General features: G+C 40.2%; 1 protein-coding gene across 8 annotated transcripts in view; it reads right to left on the minus strand.

Moving 5' to 3' along the window:
- Nucleotides 1-20,448, minus strand: part of ENOX1 (ecto-NOX disulfide-thiol exchanger 1) — a 371,562-nt gene that overhangs the window by 279,314 nt on the left and 71,800 nt on the right. For all 8 annotated transcript variants that reach the window (XM_061457317.1, XM_061457316.1, XM_061457310.1 and 5 more), the window contains exon 2: nt 18,350-18,423. The gene's annotated coding sequence lies outside the window, so the exon portion shown is untranslated. The remainder of the gene's footprint in view (nt 1-18,349; nt 18,424-20,448) is intronic.

Raw genomic sequence — 20,448 nt, forward strand, 5'->3', positions numbered from 1 at the left:
ACTTACAGCTGTACACAAACAGAACAGATCAGCAAAGAAATGTGGGGGTTTGAAACAGAAATTACTAACACAGATTGCTCAGCAATTTTTTTTCAGACAGAGATAGTTCAGAGTTCCCAAATAAGATGTCAGTATGCAAATCTGACCAAGAAGCAAATTTAGGTGAAATCTTATCCTCAAACAGGCATACCCATTTCCCACTAAGTCAGTGTCTGGATGAAAAATAACTCACTGTAGGGGTAATCTAATAACAACCAGCAAGACCTTTTTGCCTGATGTCCAAAGCAACCGAGCAATGGGGATTCTCTCTGGAAACCCTGTTTTTGTTCGACATCATCTCAAGTCATGTCAAAGCTCCTGGCCTCATGCAAAGTGTGTAACATAAATAGTTTATACTAACCTATAAGATCTACAAAGTGAATGCACTCACTTAGTAAAATCCCTAACAGCTAAAGCTAAATTGCTTAAGTGTATTGATTTTATGCAGTCCTTTTTTTATGTGGTGGTGAAATTCCCACAGAAGTTATAATACTCAATGTTATTTTTGCTTTTGCATCTTTTCCTGTTTATGGAGCTATCCATCGACAATGGGCAGGCACAGTCCTTTAAATTTCTACTTTACTTTTTTTCTGAAATATATGTTTATTATAACCAAAAAAAAAAACCACCACCACCAAAACCCAACTAACCAACCAACCAACCAAAAAAAAAAAAAACAAAACACCACCAAAAAACAACAAAACCCAAACAAACTCTAATTTTATTTGGCTGTTTTGGAGAGTGGATGTGGAACTAAAAGTACAACATGCCTTTCTCTGATGTATTCAGGCATGCTCCTATAGAACTGAGTTTTCTCGTGTCTATCAAACCATCTCCATCCTGACAACCAGAAAGAAACTCAAATCAACAATTTCTTCCTCCCATCCACAAAACCTGCTTCATTTCCATAATGTTACTGAAAAAAAAAAAAAAACCCAAACAAACAAAAAACTTACAACCGAAAAAGTAATTTCACATGTTTCTGTTCCAGACAAAAAGCCTTGCAACATCCTTTTAGGACATGCAAAATACAGAAGTGAATGGATACAAATATATGCCAAAACACTAATAACAGAGAGTTACAGCGGCAGCTTGTCAGACAGTATCAGTTACGTTAACAGGAATAGACAATTGTGGTGTTTCTCCAGAATTCTGTTAAAAAGCCCACTGGCATTTAGAACCATTTATTTATTCGTTGACAAACAGAATACTTCCTATATAAACCCTGCAATGTTTCCAACAGCACTAGACAAGAAATACATCTGTTTTCGTTGAACCTGCTAAAACCAGACGCCTTGAGCTAAATAACTGCACCTCTGTTTGCTTTTTAGTATTTATTATCTTTTTAATCTTTCTGTAGTCTTGAGATTATATGAGCATCTGCTTCATACTTCCCTGGAACTACGTTTCAAATAAATACTCAGTGACAGCTCTTGCCAAGTCACTCCAGACTATTAAGGACACATCAAGTATTTCTGGACTTCTTTGGAAGGGAAAGATGTGGCTAACACACCCAGACTCACCAAGGGCTCTGAGCACATTTCCATTACCTCCGGAAAAGCTGAGTTTGTTGCTATTTCTTTATCTGTTGAGCTCCTGCTTGTTCCATTCTTGGCAGATGGAGTTGTACAGCACACAGGCTTTTGCAGACAAAAAGGATTTCTTCTTATTTAAAACTTACCTTCAGCTGTATTTCATTTGACAGTTTCAGCCATTTTCTAACCTCCTGCCATCAGCAGGGACCATGCTTTTAACAATCCGATACTATTTACTTTGCAAAACCACAATGTTTCCAGCAGCATGAAACTTTGCCCAGAGTCTTACAGGGTCAGCCTCTGGCACTTACCTACTCCTTCTTGAGATCTGCAGCAACACAGTATGTCTTTCCAGCTCATTACTTCAGATCACAAAGGACAGAGTACAAGTTGTTTCAAGTTTTACAAAGATTTTTGCATGATTTTTCCTTTTTTTTTTTTGTTCTCCTCATGCACATTTAAGAAATTGTATTTCTTAGGTAGGGTGGGTCTAAGAAACCCTTGATACCCAGCTTGCTTTCTATAACTGCCTGCGGGGAGATAGAATGGGTGCCAATTGCATTTGGAAGTATTGTTATAGGCAGCAATAGATTCAAAGAGAATGGGGCCCACATCCAGTCAAAGCAAAGGGCTCTTGGGAGAAAGAATGTTATTTTTCCATCCTCAGAAAGACTCCAGCTCTCTGGTCTCCTTGTTGTGTAATGTTACTCCTGCCATTTCTGACAGCTCCAGGGTTCCTTTCACACCCTGTCCCGCCCTCTTCCTGAGCTGTGGGTTCGGGATTTCATTCCAATTCACTTGTGCTCTCTTCCCTAAATGTATCACTAAAGAACCTACGTGGGAGAAGCCCTATTTAAATCCATCCATGTTCAACAATGGCAATAAAAAAATGATTGCATGGTTAAGCTTTTAGAAAGCCAAGCACAAGACCTGGGCCAGTATTCTTTTAATCAAATAATTGCTATTCAGGCGAGACTTTCTGTGCAATAATTATTTCTTTCTAAAAGCCCCCAAAATACTTGAACTAACTCAAGCACTTCAATGACTTTATTTAATGCCCATCATAATATTATATTATAAATATAGTGGAATATTTCTTTAGCTTTGTATATATTTTCTTTTCTAATAATACTACTAGAAAAATAATACTACACTCCAGGATAAAAGAAAAACACTGTTATTGGAAAGAAGCTTCTTCTTTAGCTTGCCAAGCAGCCACCAGCCTTCCAAGCAGCAGAAATGGCATACAGTAGGGTTGCTTTACAATATAATCAGTGAGACTTGGAGAATTGCTTTGCTATTTCCAAACATACAATGACTACTCTGAAACAACCATATTTTGCATGAAAAGGATTTGAAGGGAAGCCGGTGGCTACTAACAGTAAACATCATGCTGCTGTTAGGGGTGGGATAGGAGGAGGGCAAGAGCCTGATGGAAGAGTATTTTGTTTCCTTGTGACCATCTCAGACAAGGATTTGCAGGGGGAAAAGACTGCTCTGCTGTGACACATTATCAGGCCACTGAAACTCTAGTCTCCATTGTTTTTTACCTTTTTGAAATATGGTAATAACTATCTGGCCAGATTGATTTCTTGTTTTCCACTGATGATTTTATTGTAATAAGATTTCACACTGAGCAGTGCTACGTGTAAAGGGTCACCAAAGATTTCTGCAAGAACTCATTGTCAAAACCGAGGTGCTACAGAGGAAAGAAAAGGAGAGGGAGAGGGAGAGCGAGAGAGAAGAAAGGAGAGAGGGAGAAAGGAAGGGAGGGAGAGGGAGGGAGGGAGAAAGGAAGGGAGGGAGAGGGAGGGAGGGAGAAAGTTAGGAAGGAAGAAGCAAGGAAGCAAGGAAGGAAAATATTTGAGGCTATTTACTTTTCTCTAACAGGCTTTGATTATAAAGAAATCTATCATACTACCTAGACATGACAGTTTCTACGTTTCATCAAAATATCTGTAAACAGCAACCTCTTTTATCCACAGAATGGATCAAATTCTACTCAGATCCTACAAGAGATAATTTCAAAAGCATTTTCCAGAAAAAGGATGCCCTCAGATTCCACAAAATACTGTTTGTCTACTCTGCTCACATTTCAGATTACCCAGTCTAAACATTATCAATAAAATCAAATATATATACACAGACATATATTCCCTTTGGGAAGAAAGAATTGTAGTAGCCTCGCTCTGTTAACTAAGAGGGTATTTCCTGGCAAAATCCCACTAATTCTAACTCCCACCACCAAAACCCTGCCCTTACCAAAGGGGAGGACTGCAGGATTGGGAAATAATTCACAAAGTCAAGCACATAATCGGTAGAAGATGAGCTGCGTGGTCTCCCACCAACACACCAGTGTGGTTCCTTTGTTTAATTAAATTATGCCTGCTGTAATTTTTCTGGGGATTGTGCCCATTTGTGCAGACCACCAAGATTACAGAACAGCACAAATGCATCCAGCAAAGTGCCCTTAACAGGCATTTGTTTGCCAAAGGACAACTACTTCTATTCTTTGTTAGTGTTAGGAGAAAGCATTTGAGTTTAAATGGGTAATCATATTAATAGCTTCCCTGTTTCTCCCACTCTTCAGGTTAATGTACTCCAGAAAATGGATTTTTTTATCCAAAAGAGTAGGACTGTATCTGGAAGAGCTCCTTGTTAAACTACTGGCTACACACAGATAATACCGTCCTCGGATTGATTTTTTTCCTGCTACTTCTAATGTGAAGTAGCATTTTCAATATCATTTTGTCAGGCAGCTCTTCCATGCAGGAAGGGCTTGAATTCTGATGGCCCTAAAGTAACAGTGATATTCCCTTTCCCGTAGAGCCAGCTCTGCCAGATATTAAATGTCCTTGACTTTCATTATTTAAAAGTGTACCTTTCCAGGTAGGATTTTACACTAAAACCAATCCCTTTAGGAATGCAGAGGACCAAGCTGGAATCCAGAGCTGATAATATTAATGATGTTAAAAATATTTTTAATAATGAGTAGTTTATTAAGCTTTGCAGAATTCTACCTTACAAAAGATGTCTTCTATCTCATCTTACATAGCACAGCAACTACACTTCAGCCCTGAAGTGGTCGAGCAGTTGGATTAGAAGATCACTGTAGGTGCCTTCCAACTGAACTATTCTATTCTAGTACATAAGCAACCCTCATCAGTGCTCCTATTTAAGAGACAAGGAAACCAGAATGCAGGCCAATATCATCATCACCCAGTGCAAAGTCAGAGGATGAGTTGGTGTTAGAGTGAGAAACAAATGTTCAAACACTTGAACTCTGGGTTTTAGTTAGTAGGCCAGTGTGCTTCCATACCAAAACACAAATGTTTTGAGCAGCAGTGAGGGAAGAGGGCCTCAGTCGTATGAGAAGGCAGTACAAAAGGAAGAGCAGCAACAGAACTAATGGTGCAAAAGTGCTTTGGAGAAATCCTGGCCTATCAAAAGGATAATTAGCAGGCAGGAATCTCTGGACACAGTGGGCTGGCCTTATCAGATAAAGTATCTCTGTCCAGACCAAACCCAGTCTGCTCAGGCTCCTTTCATAATAATTAGACAGAAACTGGCACATGTTGACATTAAGTGCTTGGTCAAGTACACATGTTCTTTTATCCCAAGGCAGGAACTCTCCTCTTTAAGCAGTTTGTGAAACTACACCTCCCCACAAGCAGACGTCTACAGTCTTCAGCAGGCAGCCAACATAGACCAGCTAAATGTAGATGAAGACCTCAAGAGTCAGCTGGAATATACAGCATCTCCTATTTGAAAGCCAAAGCTGCTACTTCGTAAGTAAAAATTATTCTGTCAACTGATGCAGGGTAAAGATTGGCAAATGAGGGAAGAGTTCCCAATTACTTTTTCTTACACATTCAAATATGCTAATATAGCTAATTTACAGCATGTTGCCTTTTAGCTGTTTGAACTGGTTTGTTTCTCTTCTGGATTTTGTATGCTCCCATTGTACATTGCATAAGAATCACTTATTCAGTGAGGGGGAGAGTGATAAATCGCCATTAAAATGGAACACACAAGCTCAGAATACTTCATGTTAAGCACAGAGAGAAATTTGTTTTCTGGTAAGAATTAAACCAGACCTTTGAACTCAAAAGTCAATAACACAAAAAAAACAACAAAAAAACAAAACAACAAAACCCAAACATCAAACCATAAAGATATGATTCATAGTTCTAAAAGAAAGTTATTCAGGAGTCAATAATTTTTCAAAAGGATTAACAGAGCATATGCAGCATTACCCATAATGAGGCAAGATGAGTATGGGAAGCTCAATTTGCATGCTATTTAGATTCAACAGATAGTTAAACTGTTGATATCTAAAGTGCGGTTGTTTTGACAGTAAAGGTAGAGGTCTTGTACATCCTCTGAAAATTAATACAGTTCACAGAAAATGGTAAAAATTGCAACCCTTTCAGTATCTAGTGGGATTTAAACTATACAAGAAGGATGGTGTTTTAGATGACTAAATTTTCTTTTTATCATCAGGTCATGGGGGTTGGCTAAAAGGCATCAAAGTAACTTTCTGAATTCCAATCTATCTACCTCTGGGATTCAACCAGGAATTTAATACCAAATGGAAAACAGTAGGTAAGCATGAAAGCTGAAGTAATTTATCACTGCTATCTTTTCAACAGATAAGCATTTCTTTCTTTGAACAAATACACATTACAGTACATGAAAACGAAAATGTTCTGAACAGCATAGCTTCCATAGGGCTTCTATATAATGAAATTTCAGAAAACATTCTGTATAAAAGTTTTGGTTCACAAAGAATATTATTAATTTTCCTTCCATATGACAAATAGATAAATACCTTTACGCTAAATGCAATTTCAAGTACCATACACTATTCAGGTTCATACTTTTCAATGCTTCAGAAAGCATGAAGAGATGTACTTAAATTATTAATTTGACAGTGTATAAAGTTAAAAAAGCCCAAACAGTTCCACTGAAAACCAGTTCAGTTGATAAATAACTGGTTTTCTGTAGACTGCCACATACAAAGCCTATGTTGCTTCTGAAACAACCTGTTTTCATTCCGCCTCATACATCATTACTAGTTATAATGATTCCTCAGATATTCCTGCTGCAACCTCACTGTCTTGTATTTGTGCTGTCAGCAGCAGCCGTATCCCCAGTCTATGCCTCCTTTTTGGTCATCTTGGTGACTGATTAATCAGAATTTAGTGCATGGCTCTTTGGATGGCGCATGCCCCATTCTAACTGTTTTGGCTCAGCAAGGTAAAGAAGAATGAAGAGCTATATAGTCCTTTCTCCTCCCTTAATGCATATAAGGGAAAAAGCAATTACAATGAGGTACAAAATTCAGCTACCATGAATAACAAGATGCAGAAAAAAAGCTGGTTGTATTTGTACCCATCAGATAAAATGTACAAGATTCTAATACATGGTCAGATGGTTTTTAAAAGCTGATAAAGATGACTGGAATCTGGAAGCATTAGTATTAAAGGAAATAAATTAGTACGTGGGTTTTCTCTTGTTTTCTCTTCTGTGTGATTAATTAAAGGGAGCCAGGAATCTAATGTGTTTTGACACTTGTGTCAGATGTGACTGCTGATGCACTTACTCAACAGTCTACTAAAATGGAGGGGGAAAAAAAGAAGGTCTAAGTAGAACTAGAGCTTATAGCAAACCAAAACCACTGTACCAAACGTTTCCCTGACCTCAACAAATTTGCAGAAAGATAGAAAGCAGTTTGAATGATTAACCCGTTGCCTGCCACAACTAGTGGCTACTAGAAGGAAAAGGAAAGAAGGGTTCTCTTAATTGTAAAGTCAAGCACAGACAATAAGGAAAAAGAACTGGAAAACTCTCTTTAGGCAACCTACCAGGGAAGAAGAAAAGTCAACAGAAAGGATCCTAGAGGTTCTTCACTGCATTGCTGCATCTTCAAGGAAGAGAAAGAACTTACAAAAGAACAAAGACAATTTGTCCCTGCCCATGACATGGGGAATCAAACTAGATTATCTTAAGGCCCTTTCCAACCCTAACTATTCTATGATTCTAAAGACAATGCCTTCTGGAGAAAGGATAGCCTTAACAATGGGAAGGAAGCCCCAGGGAAGACTGGGAGCTAAATGTGGAAGCCAGATACAAATGAAGCTAAATCAGTGAGAGGAGAAGCTGCAGAAATGCATGGTGTCACATCTGTTTTATTTCCATGTCCACAAAAGCAAAGTAGAAAGACACTTTCCTTTAAACAAGTAAAGGCCTAGTCCAGGCTAGCAGCCCTTGCACATCTCAGGTGCTAACTTCCCTTTTGCCCTGAGCCTCTAAAACTACTTGGTGTTGGTATTGAAACTTAGGGCTAAAAGCAGATCACTGAAGAAAATCATTCCTCTTCCAGTCCTTTTAAGACTTCTTGACCAGAGAACATCTTTCCTGCATGCTTAAAATCTTACAGGATTCGTAACTGAGCTGTTAGCTTATGCCCTCCAGAACACACAGGATTCGAGAAACCAAACCCATGGGCGGGCAAGTTTGTCATATGCTTCTTGAGATATTCACTGCTGTACAAGTCTGCTGAAGTGCACATTCTTCCATGGGTGACAATCCCTTGCTCCTCGGGGAAAGACAGTGAGAAGACAGGTTTTGGTCTAACACGACCAGCTCTGCACACCTGACCAGGCAAAGCCTGGCACAATCCCAAACCAGCCTGCAAAGAGGTGGGAACAGTGCCATAGAGAAACCTTCACCAAAGAGCAATCTAGGAATGACAGATGGATCTATAGCTGGGTCATATCCATACTAGAAGCAAGAAGTTCTCAACAATTTTTTCCCTTTCAGATTTTTCAAACGGATAATGTAAAAATTAATGTCTGCTGGACTAGAGGCCAGGAGAACTGCAAGAAAGATGATGATGTGGCATAATGAGATTACAAACCAGACAACAATAAATCTGCAGTGTAAGAAAGTTATATAACCATTTTCTGAGTTGCCTGTATCGATTAAAAAAAAAAATCTAGCCTCCAAGAGAACATACTGCAGCAAGTCCCCTTGCTGATTTAGGATGGCAGCATTTACCTTTCCTTATAAGCCATCAGAGAGACAACTGTATATTGTGTAAATACAGTGGGGACATGGATTAATTTCAAACCTATCACATAATCTGATGAGATTTCCCTTGAGATCTCCTAACACTTTGCAGCACTGTGAGCCATTATTTCCATACTTACTGGAAATAACGTCTGAGCCCAGGAAAGGCACAATATTCCCACTGAGAGTTGTCATGACGGGAGTGGAATTAATTCTTACTGTCACTGTACATACCAAGGGTCTTTTTGGCATTATTAGCATGTACCCCAAATAGTATTTAAATCCATGATAATACAGTATACTATACAACAATATCATTTGGGGCTTCCTCAGTTTGGATGTATGTTCCTTGCTATGTATAGTGAATGCAAGTCAGATTTCACCTGCATTAACATAAGCCTGATGCAGCTCCATCATCTTCAGTGGTTGAGATGACAACTCGCGCTATTATGCAATCAGAACTTTATCTGTCACATAACAGAAGTATTCAAGATCCTTTTAAGGTGCAACTTATTAAGGAGATAGACATTAATCATAGTGATCTGTGATGCTGGCTGCCATAGTGTAGAAGATGAGCAAGAAGCTTTATTTTTCTAACTGCAGTTTAATTAATTCACTCTTACTATGGAGTTACTTCTCTATTTTAAGTGGTCTCCTGGTGGCTGCTCTTACAAGATGTGGACAGATCCCTTTGTGCTTCACTGTGAAACTAGCCATGCTGCCATCTTTGAATGTACTGAAGACTCAGCTATATTAAAATATTTTTTTTTATATTAACAAGCCATTCTCCTGAAAAACTTTACCAAGTATTTCTGATTTACTTTTGCAAACAAACTTTTTATTCCCTTACCTGATTCATACAAGCATGCTTGTACCAATGCATTTTGTCACTACAGAAACAACTGTTCGATCACCATAACTGATGTCACTGAATGAATCATGTAAGAAAATCATGGAAATTAAAATCAACCAGCCAACTCTCTAAACAAATTCAGTAACAATTCTGAACAATCTGGAAAGAAATTCAATTGAATGTGATGACTTCATTCCAGTTTTCAAAATTGCAGAGGTTTTTAAACTTTTCACGTTACTCTGTGGGTGGAAGTCACCAAGTAAAATCCAATAAAATGGGTTCTAGCAAGCCCATCCTGTACTCAGCACCACACCTCACAATTAGATTGCTGCAGCTTCAAACCCATCTCTGCCAAAACTTTCATGAGAAGCTGAGGCATGGCAGTCTTCTCCCTAAGGGCATGCTGAGACCTGACTTGTCCATTTAATTAGCCACTTAACCATTCCAGCCAAAAAGGCTGGACACACAGCTGTCCACAAACAGCCTGCCATTGCCCAGCAGCTTCAATTATGTCATATATATATATATGTATGATATCTACCTCAGTTTTCTGGACAGAAAATAATTCTAGGCCAGAAATCTTTTCAGCTGTTCTGCCCTACCCATGTCAATGCTACAGTTGTGTCTATTTTATGGATCAATGCTGATTTTCGTCCAGGATTCTATAAAGCTTTGGGGGAAAAGCCTTGGAAATGGAAAGAGTAGTACCGTTTCATAATCCAGGGCAGCCTTTTGAAGATTTACCCGTAACTCAAGTACAAATGCAGGATAACCACACTCATTCAAATAATATATTTCTGTATTTATCAGGAAAGTAGATAAACCCATTTAGGACTTTTGCTAACTTACAAATTTCTTACATATATCTTATACTTACTTGTAAAACACAGCTAAAAATACCATTCCAAAGAGATTCTAACTTTAGAAATAATAATAAATCATATTTCCTGTATTACCTTAATGTCTTAAAGCTTAATAATTTTGTCACATTTTGCTGTGAAAGATAACCTCAACTTCATTTCTTAAATAGCATCACAGATGCTGACTTAGATGCAGCCATTTTCATCACTATCACATGTGAAATTTCGGGGGGATTAAACTTCAGGAGACTATAACAAAAAACAAGTGCTTCTTTTATAGCCTTGTTAATTAAATTTACTAGAGACCTGGAATTTCAGGTATCATAAAAAAAATAAAATCTCCAAACTCTTTTGCTTTGCATGTGATAAATGCTACAATGACTATTCTTTTCTGGGGAAAATACAGAAGAAATAATATTAGGTGACAGTGAGGTTCATCACAGCAGGTCGATTGAGATTGTCAGGTTTCATTAGCATGTGTGTGACTGGTAAATAATTGAGTTAATTTTAGGTTGAGTGACATATTTAGAAAACTCTGAATCACCTTATTCTGTGAATTTAATCAACCTTTGCTCTTCCCCAGATAGTTCAGCGTACATCTGCAATATTAAGTTGGAACTGATTCTTCACTCTGCAGCCCTCACAAATACCAGCAGTTTGCAAACTTTCAAAAGCATCAGATGGATTAAATGCTGGCCTCCAGCAAGGAGTTCCACACAAATAAAGCATCAGAATGACAAAGAAAACAAAAATTAAAAGAAAAACCAAACAGACAAGAAAGCTGAAGAGGAGGCTTTCTTTAACTGAAGTTTTAGCCACATTTATGCTGAAATCTCAATTTGCTTTGTCCTTAAGAATAAAAATGCTCAAGTCTGCAAGACACCAATGCAGAAAGATTATTTCTCTGGAAGCTTTCCAGAAAAACAGCTCCTGCTTGAAAAATTTTGACAATCCTCGAATGCTTCCTTGTGACACTCAGTTGGCCCAATTAAATTACATTACGAAACAAAAAAACTGTACTGCATGTGGATCTTCCAGCTTTGGCTTCTGAAAAATGCTATTTTCAAAGACAGGAAACATCTTTTTCAAAGCTTAGCATTATTTGGAAAGAAGTCACAACTCCTAGCTAATGTGAGCTATTCATTTATTTTTCATCGGATGGCTTCTGATCTCTTTGCACAAAGTTTCTCTTCATTTCCAAAAGACATTCTTTTAGCACAAGATTTGATATTGAACATGACAATATTTAGGTAACACAATGAGCTTTTCTATGTAAAATGTAAGCTGTGAATATATGAGCTTGCAAAAGGGGTATTACTCTTCAGTTTCATACTTTGAATATGCAAACAAGTTTCTTGTGGATTACTGGCAGCTACAGCTTGGGCTCTGACACTTAACTGTTTGTTAATAATATGCAAAGCAATTAATGTAATTATAAATATGGAAAAGAAAAATAGCAACACTATTTACATTATTTCGTTACTAGGAGGTAAAATACTTTGTCAGCTGTAACACAATACAAATTGCTGCAAAGCGTTTAATACAATTATAAAATGCATATATTCAAACCATGACAGTTTATATTCTAGGTCTGTCCTCCTGGGATCAATTTATGATACTCTATGTTGGGCATCTTGTCTTGACAAAATAATGATACTTCATTCCCATGTTGCTACATTTGGCTACCACACACTTTATATATGGGTGAGATTAGAGACCTAATCACTGTGCAGTGAATAGCATCACCAGGATGCATGCGGACGGGAAGCAGAAGGCTGATTAGTGCCTATACAGAACACACCACACGAGTGTGCACCTGCCTCTCCAATTCAGAAATATTTTCCTCAAGCAAACACAGTAAAAAAGCACAGCAGAATCAACAGCAGATCGTACCCACTTCTCCACTGTTGGCACTAGTTTCTTGAGCGTTCATATTAAAAAACCCACTCAGACATTTACCATCTTCACATACATGGTATGTAGTGACAGGCAGCAACTCTGCAGTGGAGGTTCAGGAGGTCTACAGGAATTAATCTTCCAGGTGACAGCCTGCTATGTGAATACTTTAAGGTGAATAAAACACATTGTAAGGGAACTACCACTTTCTTAAATACTCAAAAGTCATTAATCCATTCAAGCAGAAAGACTGCCTTCATTTTCTTGCATTTGTAATTAAATTTATGTTCAGAATTATCATTATAAACAACAACCGTTCTTAAACAAGACTATTCCAAAGCTCCTTATTAGTGCTTTAAGTCTGACAGTCGAGTAACACATCATTGACAACCTCAGTTAGAATCATAGAATCATAGAATAGTTAGGGTTGGAAAGGACCTTAAGACCATCAAGTTCCAACCCCCTGCCATGGGCAGGGACACCTCACACTAAACCATGCCACCCAAGGCCTCATCCGACCTGGTCCTGAACACTGCCAGGGATGGAGCGTTCACAACCTCCCCGGGCAACCCATTCCAGTGCCTCACCACCCTAACAGTAAAGAATTTCCTCCTTATATCCAATCTAAACTTCCCCTGTTTAAGTTTTAACCTGTTACCCCTTGTCCTGTCACTACACCCTCTAATGAAGAGTCCTTCCCCAGCATCCCTATAGGCCCCCTTCAGATACTGGAAGGCTGCTAGGAGGTCTCCACGCAGCCTTCTCTTCTCCAGGCTGAACAGCCCCAACTTTCTCAGCCTATCTTCATACAGGAGGTGCTCCAGTCCCCTGATCATCCTCGTGGCCCTCCTCTGGACTTGATCCAACAGTTCCATGTCCTTTTTATGTTGAGGACACCAGAACTGCACACAACACTCCAAGTGACGTCTCACGAGAGCAGAGTAGAGGGGCAGGATCACCTCCTTTGACTTGTTGGTCATGCTCCTTTTGATGCAGCCCAGGATACGGTTGGCTTTCTGGGCTGCAAGCGCACACTGCCGGCCCATGTTCATTTTCTCATCAACCAACACCCCCAAGTCCTTCTCCACAGGGCTGCTCTGAATCTCTTCTTTGCCCAACCTGTAGCTGTGCCTGGGATTGCTCCGACCCGGGTGTAGGACCTTGCACTTGGCATGGTTAAACTTCATGAGGTTGGCATCAACCCACCTCACAAGCGTGTCAAGGTCCCTCTGGATGGCATTCCTTCCCTCCAGCGTATCAACCGAACCACACAGCTTGGTGTCATCGGCAAACTTGCTGAGGGCGCACTCAATCCCACTGTCCATGTCAGCGATGAAGATGTTGAACAAGACCGGTCCCAACACCGATCCCTGAGGGACACCACTCGTTACTGGTCTCCAGCTGGACGCTGAGCCATTGACCACAACTCCTTGCGTGTGACCACAACTTTTTGTGCGTGAAGTAACACCGTGTGTTGCTCAGGAACATATAGCATGTGTAGCAGCATGACTCAGATACGACCATTCCAGCGAATCAGAAGACACTGCTCACACGTACCAAAGTGGCATCCTTTTAATAACTTATTGTAAACACGCATTTTCTAGCACTTGAAAGGGAGACAAACAATGGCAACACCAAGCCAATTCAGAAAAGGGAAATAGTTTTAATGTGTAACTTCTTTGCATAACCTTGATAAATAGTGTGTAGATGAAGAAGCAAATTAAAAATGAACAGGGAGCTGCTAAAAGCTGACACTTTCTCTAACCAAACCAAATTGCTACTGCCCAGTCACTACTGGCTGAAGCACAGTCCTGCTTTATTTCCCAGATGCTCCATGGGACTGATCCAAAGCTCACCAAAAGCAACACAGTCCCTTTTGGATGAAGCCTCAATTAAGAACAAGAATAGACAAAACATCTGCATGTAACTCCTGGCTGAGGGCTGGCTGAGGGGTGTTACGATCCCAGTTTATTTGCTGGAACAGCTTCAGGGCTGTTCTGACTCTTCCCTGCAGGCCACGGCCCTGAGGAGCAAACAGTGGTTAGAGCCCACATTCTCCTCTCCTCTGAACCGAGCTCCTTTGCTCAAGTACTTCAGCAAGGAGCTGTTTGAGGAAACAGCCATTCAAACCTGGCACAGTCTCCCGTGGCATACAACCTTTCTGGTTGCATGGGGAGGAAAACAGCCACCCTGCATCTCTGGAGGGGTCTTGTGAGCCATACACACCTGCAAGACTATCAACCACCCTCCTCCCCGCTATGTCAGGCCATGCAACACCTTGAGTGACCCAGCCGCAGGGGACAGCCAGGGTACTGTCACCCCCTCCCCTGCACATGTCCACCACCCACTGTTAACAGCAATGCCCATACAGCAGTGCTGAAGGGCCCTGTGCAGAAGCTTTGCCCTATGGATGGAGGAGACACAATCCTTACAGGTGAACTCCCCAGCTTCTGTCTGTCACAATTTAACATTATTTTCTATGTTTGATGTTTCAGATTTGCATGTATTTAAAAAAAAAAAAAAAAATCTGCATCGTGCCACTTATTTCCCTGATGTTTCAGAACACAAACATTGCAGATCTGCTGTTTGGCATAGGCTGCCACAGATGGAAGACAGATATCTGGCCGCCAACATTTAAACAGGACCAGATTACTTCTTTAGAAATTTTAGCTGTTTAGTACTTGCAGTCGTGCGATAAGCCAGACCAACCCTTCTCTCCGTAACAAGTGCATACACAAGGGGAGACCATGGCCTGTGTAGAATTCACACACGCAGAGGCATCTGGGGTGCATTGGGACTTCCTTGATGGCTAGTTTTGGAAAGAAATGGGATAATGTTTTCTAACCTGGCATGGAAAGCTCTGAACATTATGCACCTTTCTGCCAGAAGGATCTCATTTACTGGAAGGGAAGGAAAACAAGGTTACCCAGTAGCCATTTCAGCTAATGTCAGCCGGGAAGATCTGTTATTTCTGAGTCCTTCAACCCATGTTGAATTTGGTGCATGATTTCACTAAATCAGCTGTGCTCCTTTCCCAGCTGATGGCTGCCTATTTACTCTGACCTCAAATCCTCCAGCTCTCTCTCCCCAGAGTTACAGTCATTCTCTGCTATTATGCCTGATCTTCCACAGAAGTTTCCGTATCTTCCAGGCTCATCACAACAACCCTTGGAGCATAAGCCGAAGCCAACCTGACACAACAGATTTGGGTCTTCTGTTGGAGGCACCCATATGCCTCAAAGACTGCAGTTCATCACCTACACTATCAAATAGTGCTGAGCACACTCACGTGGGATGGCACTTCTGCAATCAGGGCAGTGCTGCCTCTTGTTTTTCTCCATCCCCTTCTTTTTTTTCTTTTAAAGCAAAAAGTTGGTTAAAGCAAGTCTGAGCTTAAGTTCACAATTCATGCTCAATGAGCTGTCTTGTACTGTGTCCAAAACCAGCACAAAAATATTGTCACCTTTTCCTGGAACCCTGTGCTCAGCCTGGGGAACGGGGCTTCCTTTTCTGCTCCAGCATTCCTTGAGCCTCAGTACTTTGGGGCTTGAAGATTTCTTTCATATGCAGAAGGGTGGTGCTGCTGGGTGGTGCCTGCATGACTGTATGCATGCAGGGAGAAGTTTCCATGAGCAACAGAAAGTAAGCTATGCCATCAAAGTAGTTCAGTGCTTATTCCTTTCTTCCTTTCTGCATGACATCTTGGGAAAAAATCAGGGAGAAAATGAATGCTGACAACTGATAGGCATGGGCAGTGTCTTGAGGAAAGCAGGGAAACGTGCTACCCCAGGGACAAGGGCACAGGTGGTGGGAAGGGAGAGGCTGGTTTGCTCCTGGATGGGGATTAGAAGTCACACAGGCGAAGCAAGGCCATGTGCCCTACTAATAGCAGCAGCTTCCTGCTCAAAATAAGAAGCAGCTTCACACATTTGTTCTCCAATTGGGTTCAGACATAAGCTACAACACAGATGTTCACAGGGCACAAAGGGGACACCCAGCAGAGCTGGCTGCAAAAGAAAATTTACAGGACTGACAGCAAGTTGCCTTTTACAGCAAGCTCTCTAGAGAGGCAGTAAAAGGGAAGCTCATTCGGCTATGTTTTTTTTTCCTGAAGCTCCTCCTTGTGTAAGATCCCACTGCTGCCAATCTCCAGAGACTGCAAATGAATTAAAAAGAGGAAGAAAAGGCAAAAAACATGGGAAAGCAAAACAAGGGAGCAAAGCAGAAAATAAAACAAACGAGACTGAATAAATTCTCCACAAAAAGGAATGGATGAAAATAAGAGAAGGGACATCAATAGATATAAGAAATATTAAGGAAATTTAATCATCAGAAACAATGTTGAGATCTTTTGTACACACTCTGAAAACACCATTAGACATAAGATCCTTTGACAGGCCGGAACACGGGTCTGAACACCCAAGAGATCCAGCAGCAGGACAATTACACATTAAGTGATTCAGACAGGTACCTGACCCCTACATAAAATGGAGACAATTGGGTCTTATTTTGCCAAACAGGTCTGCCAAACAGACTTGCAGGTCTTGGGACCTACAGGTAAAGCAGATTATGACAACATTTTGCATTCTGATTCTTACAGAACCAGCAACTTACTGTGAAAACCCACTTTTGTGGAGGGGTCCTCTACACTGTCCTGGGTTCAGCAGTAGCAGTCATTTTTCTCCTTCTTAGTAGCTGGTGCAGTGCTGTGTTTTGACTTTCAGCCTGGGAACAGCACTGATAACACTGATGGGTTTAGTTGTTGCTCAGTAATGTTTATTCTGACCAAGGACTTTCTGAGTCCCATGCTCTGCCAGGGAGGAGGGGAAGCTGGGTTAAGTAGAGGCAGGACACCTGACACAAACTAACCAAAGAGGTATTCCATACCACAGTACATTGTGCCCTCTATATATACTGGGGGCAGTTACCTGGAAGGGTTAGATCTCTGCTCGGGTCAGGCTGGGTTTCAGTTGGCGGCTGGTGAGAGGTTGTATTCTCTCCCCTTGTTGTTTACCCTACCATTATTATTACTGGTGGTAGCAGCAGTGGTTTGTGTTATACCTTAGTTACTGGACTGTTCTTATCTCAACCCGTGGGAGTTACATTCTTTCGATTCTCATCCCCATCCCTCTGGGAGCAAGGGGAGGAAGGAGTAGGGAGTGAGCGAGCAGCTGCGTGGTTCTGGGCTGCTGGCTGGACTTAAACCACAACATACACAAAAAACTGGTCCTGGATATTATTCATAAGAAGAATTCAACCTCTCCCACATTAAAAATATCTCATACAGATCAAGGTAAGTTCAACTGTTACATCCAAATACTCAAAGAAACCTCTTCCTCTTTAGTGCTGAGACTGAAAAAAATGACTAGGTCTATAAACTCTTCCGAAATAAAACCTTCTTGTTTCTTTCTTCACTGCTAGGAGCTCAGCAGAGTTTCAAGCATCATAAAATGTGACCTGACTTTTAAAAAAGAAATCACATAGAAATTGCTTTGTTATATGCAAGAATGTTTTTCTGAAATTGCCTGAATATTTTCTGTAAATGTTCCAAGTGAGATATTAGCTTCACTGAAACACTTGAGAAAATTTCCGGGAACCTCAGCGTAACCGAGATTTCAACTTTTATGGCCATATTCTCCCAGCATTTAGTCACATTCATACCTTCACTACCTTTAACAGATGCAAAGAAAACCAAAGAAAACAGATGAAAAGCCAGTTACCACACAGCCTGAAGTGAAGTACTGGGGGGATCAAGAGCACATCTATTTTTTCTGACTCACTGATTTTACCTTCAATAATTCTTACTTGTTCATGGAGACTCACTTTTTTGTTCAGTCTGAACCTAAATTTTTAAGTTTGGCCACACATTTCTCTCTGAGTGACTGTGAGCATCACACCCCTCCCCAGCTTCTGCCATACAAATACCACATGTTCTACTGAAAATTCAGCCTGCAAAGATCCATCATATTGTCCCATTCATGGCAGATGAGATTTATCAAGAGCTTTAAGAAGTTCAGCATTAAACTGTCAACAAAATTCACACACACTCTAAATCATCCAATATAAAGCATGAATGTATCCATTACACATACCTATTTGTTGCAGATACCCTCCAAGTTTCAAGAAACATATAACCAAGAATTACGCCAAGTTCAGAGTCCAAGATCTGAAAAGGAGATAACATATATTTGTAAAAGTCACTAAAAGCATATGGCATAAGCATATAAAAGAAAAAAATCCCCAGTGAAAAATTACTATTTTAAAATGAGTTCATAAGATAGTCCTTCTAAAGTTGTGCATCACCTCGGAAATGTTGTGGGTAATAGCAATGATGGTATGATAATTTATAGGGTATTATATTTAAGATATATAGTATTGCATAGATTCTTAGTGAGCTTCTACATGCAAGTTCAAAATTAGTAGAAAACTCTGAAAACACACCAAATTTTCAATCAGCAATTTTGCTACAACTGTTTCTAATGAAAGAACAAACCCAACATATTAAATATGCAAAACTTCCAGTGGCATATCAGAAAATATAAATGATTTAGGAAACCACAAGCATCCCTATGTACATTTAAGAATATTCTGCCTTTAGTTTTCAGCAAGACCACTGTATGAATACAGAAAGTACATGAAAAATCATGGATATTTTTATGCACATTACCTCTTTATTGTCTAAAAATGCTCAACATGCCAGTTCTGCTACAGGTGTGATACTCTAGGTGTACATTTTTGTAAGCATATGTATAACATCTAATCATCATTAGTCTCAGAGTCCCTGTAAAATTTCGTGGTGATTCCCTTACAGTGACCCTAAGTGCCATGCATTTGATAAGTCTAATCTGCTTAAGAAGGCAAAAAAGAGGGAGAAGATGCATCAGGAGAAAGAAACTGGCTCTGCAGACCAAGGTAAGACATAAAGGGGGAAGAAAGAGATTAAAAAAATAGTTCATGAGTCTAAATGCACTTGAACCAATCTTTGTTTTGGACAATGATTTCTGAGACGACCATCACCATCATGAGTACATGCTCTGTTGAGTAGTCCAGTAGCACCATTAGCATTTCTGAATTCTGCAGCAGTAAAAACTGTTTCACACAGTGTTGCCATACAGCCACAACTCTTAAAAAAATAATTGGCTTTTTCTTTTCCCCACAGCTTTGCCTGAGCTTTTGCCTGCAGCTGCATTATTGGTGCCCTTCACATGATTCCCAGAGTAGGCAAAGTGAATCACCCCAGGAGAGTTAAGACAAATCAGTTACAGAGCAGCCTATACCCACTTTGCATCAATGGTCACCTGGCTGGAAGCATGCATGTACTCCAGCTGAAGAGCAGGCACATTCTTCTCCAAAGTCTTGGCCCACCAAAGGAGTCCTAGACTCCCTCTGTTCCCTTCTGTGAGCTGGTAATTTTCAAGCAGAGACAAAATGTAAATATCTGCATGGATAATTATTTCACTGCTCATTTTTTGCAAGATAATCAGACAGAAAGATAAGGCTCACTCTGAGAAACAGAAGCAGTAGAAATGTTTATGCAGCAACTGCGTGAAAGATTCTGCCAATTCCGACAAAACCAACAGTTCATTGATTTGTAGCTGCTGCCTACTTTCATGTGCAAGAACAACAACTACAGAAATCCCTCACTGGTCTTCTCTATATATTTTCAGGCAATCCCTATAAACATGACAACCTCTAGGATTATTTATCCTGGACTGTCTTTGTTTAACCTCAGCAGGCAACTAAGTATCTCACAGCTGCCTGCTTACGCTCACCCCCCTCCCTGCCCCATAGATGGGGAGGAGAATCAGAAAAAAAAAGGCAAAACCCATGGGGTTTTGAACAGTTTGATAAGTTTCTTATCTCCTATTTGAGCAGGAGATAAAAACAGTTTAATAACTGAAATAAAATTTTATAAGAATATCAATAATGATAATAATAATAATGAGAAGGAAGACAACAAAAAGAGAGAGAGATAAACCCCAAGACGGACAAGTGACACACAATACAATTGCTCACCACCCGCTGACTGATGTCCAGCCTGTCCCCAAGCTGCAATCACCCCACCCCATCAACTTCTTGAAAGGCAGCTATGCTCCCCACTACACCACCAATGCCTAAGAAAGCTTGTGTTGCCTTTTTAGTAGTTAGTGGAGACATATTCCTTACTTTGTTCACCACATACACTGGGATC

Source organism: Pezoporus flaviventris, unplaced genomic scaffold, assembly GCF_033815535.1.
Source record: "Pezoporus flaviventris isolate CSIRO_AGI_PZ_B2104156 unplaced genomic scaffold, CSIRO_AGI_Pfla_v1 ptg000025l, whole genome shotgun sequence".
NCBI lineage: Eukaryota > Metazoa > Chordata > Aves > Psittaciformes > Psittacidae > Pezoporus > Pezoporus flaviventris.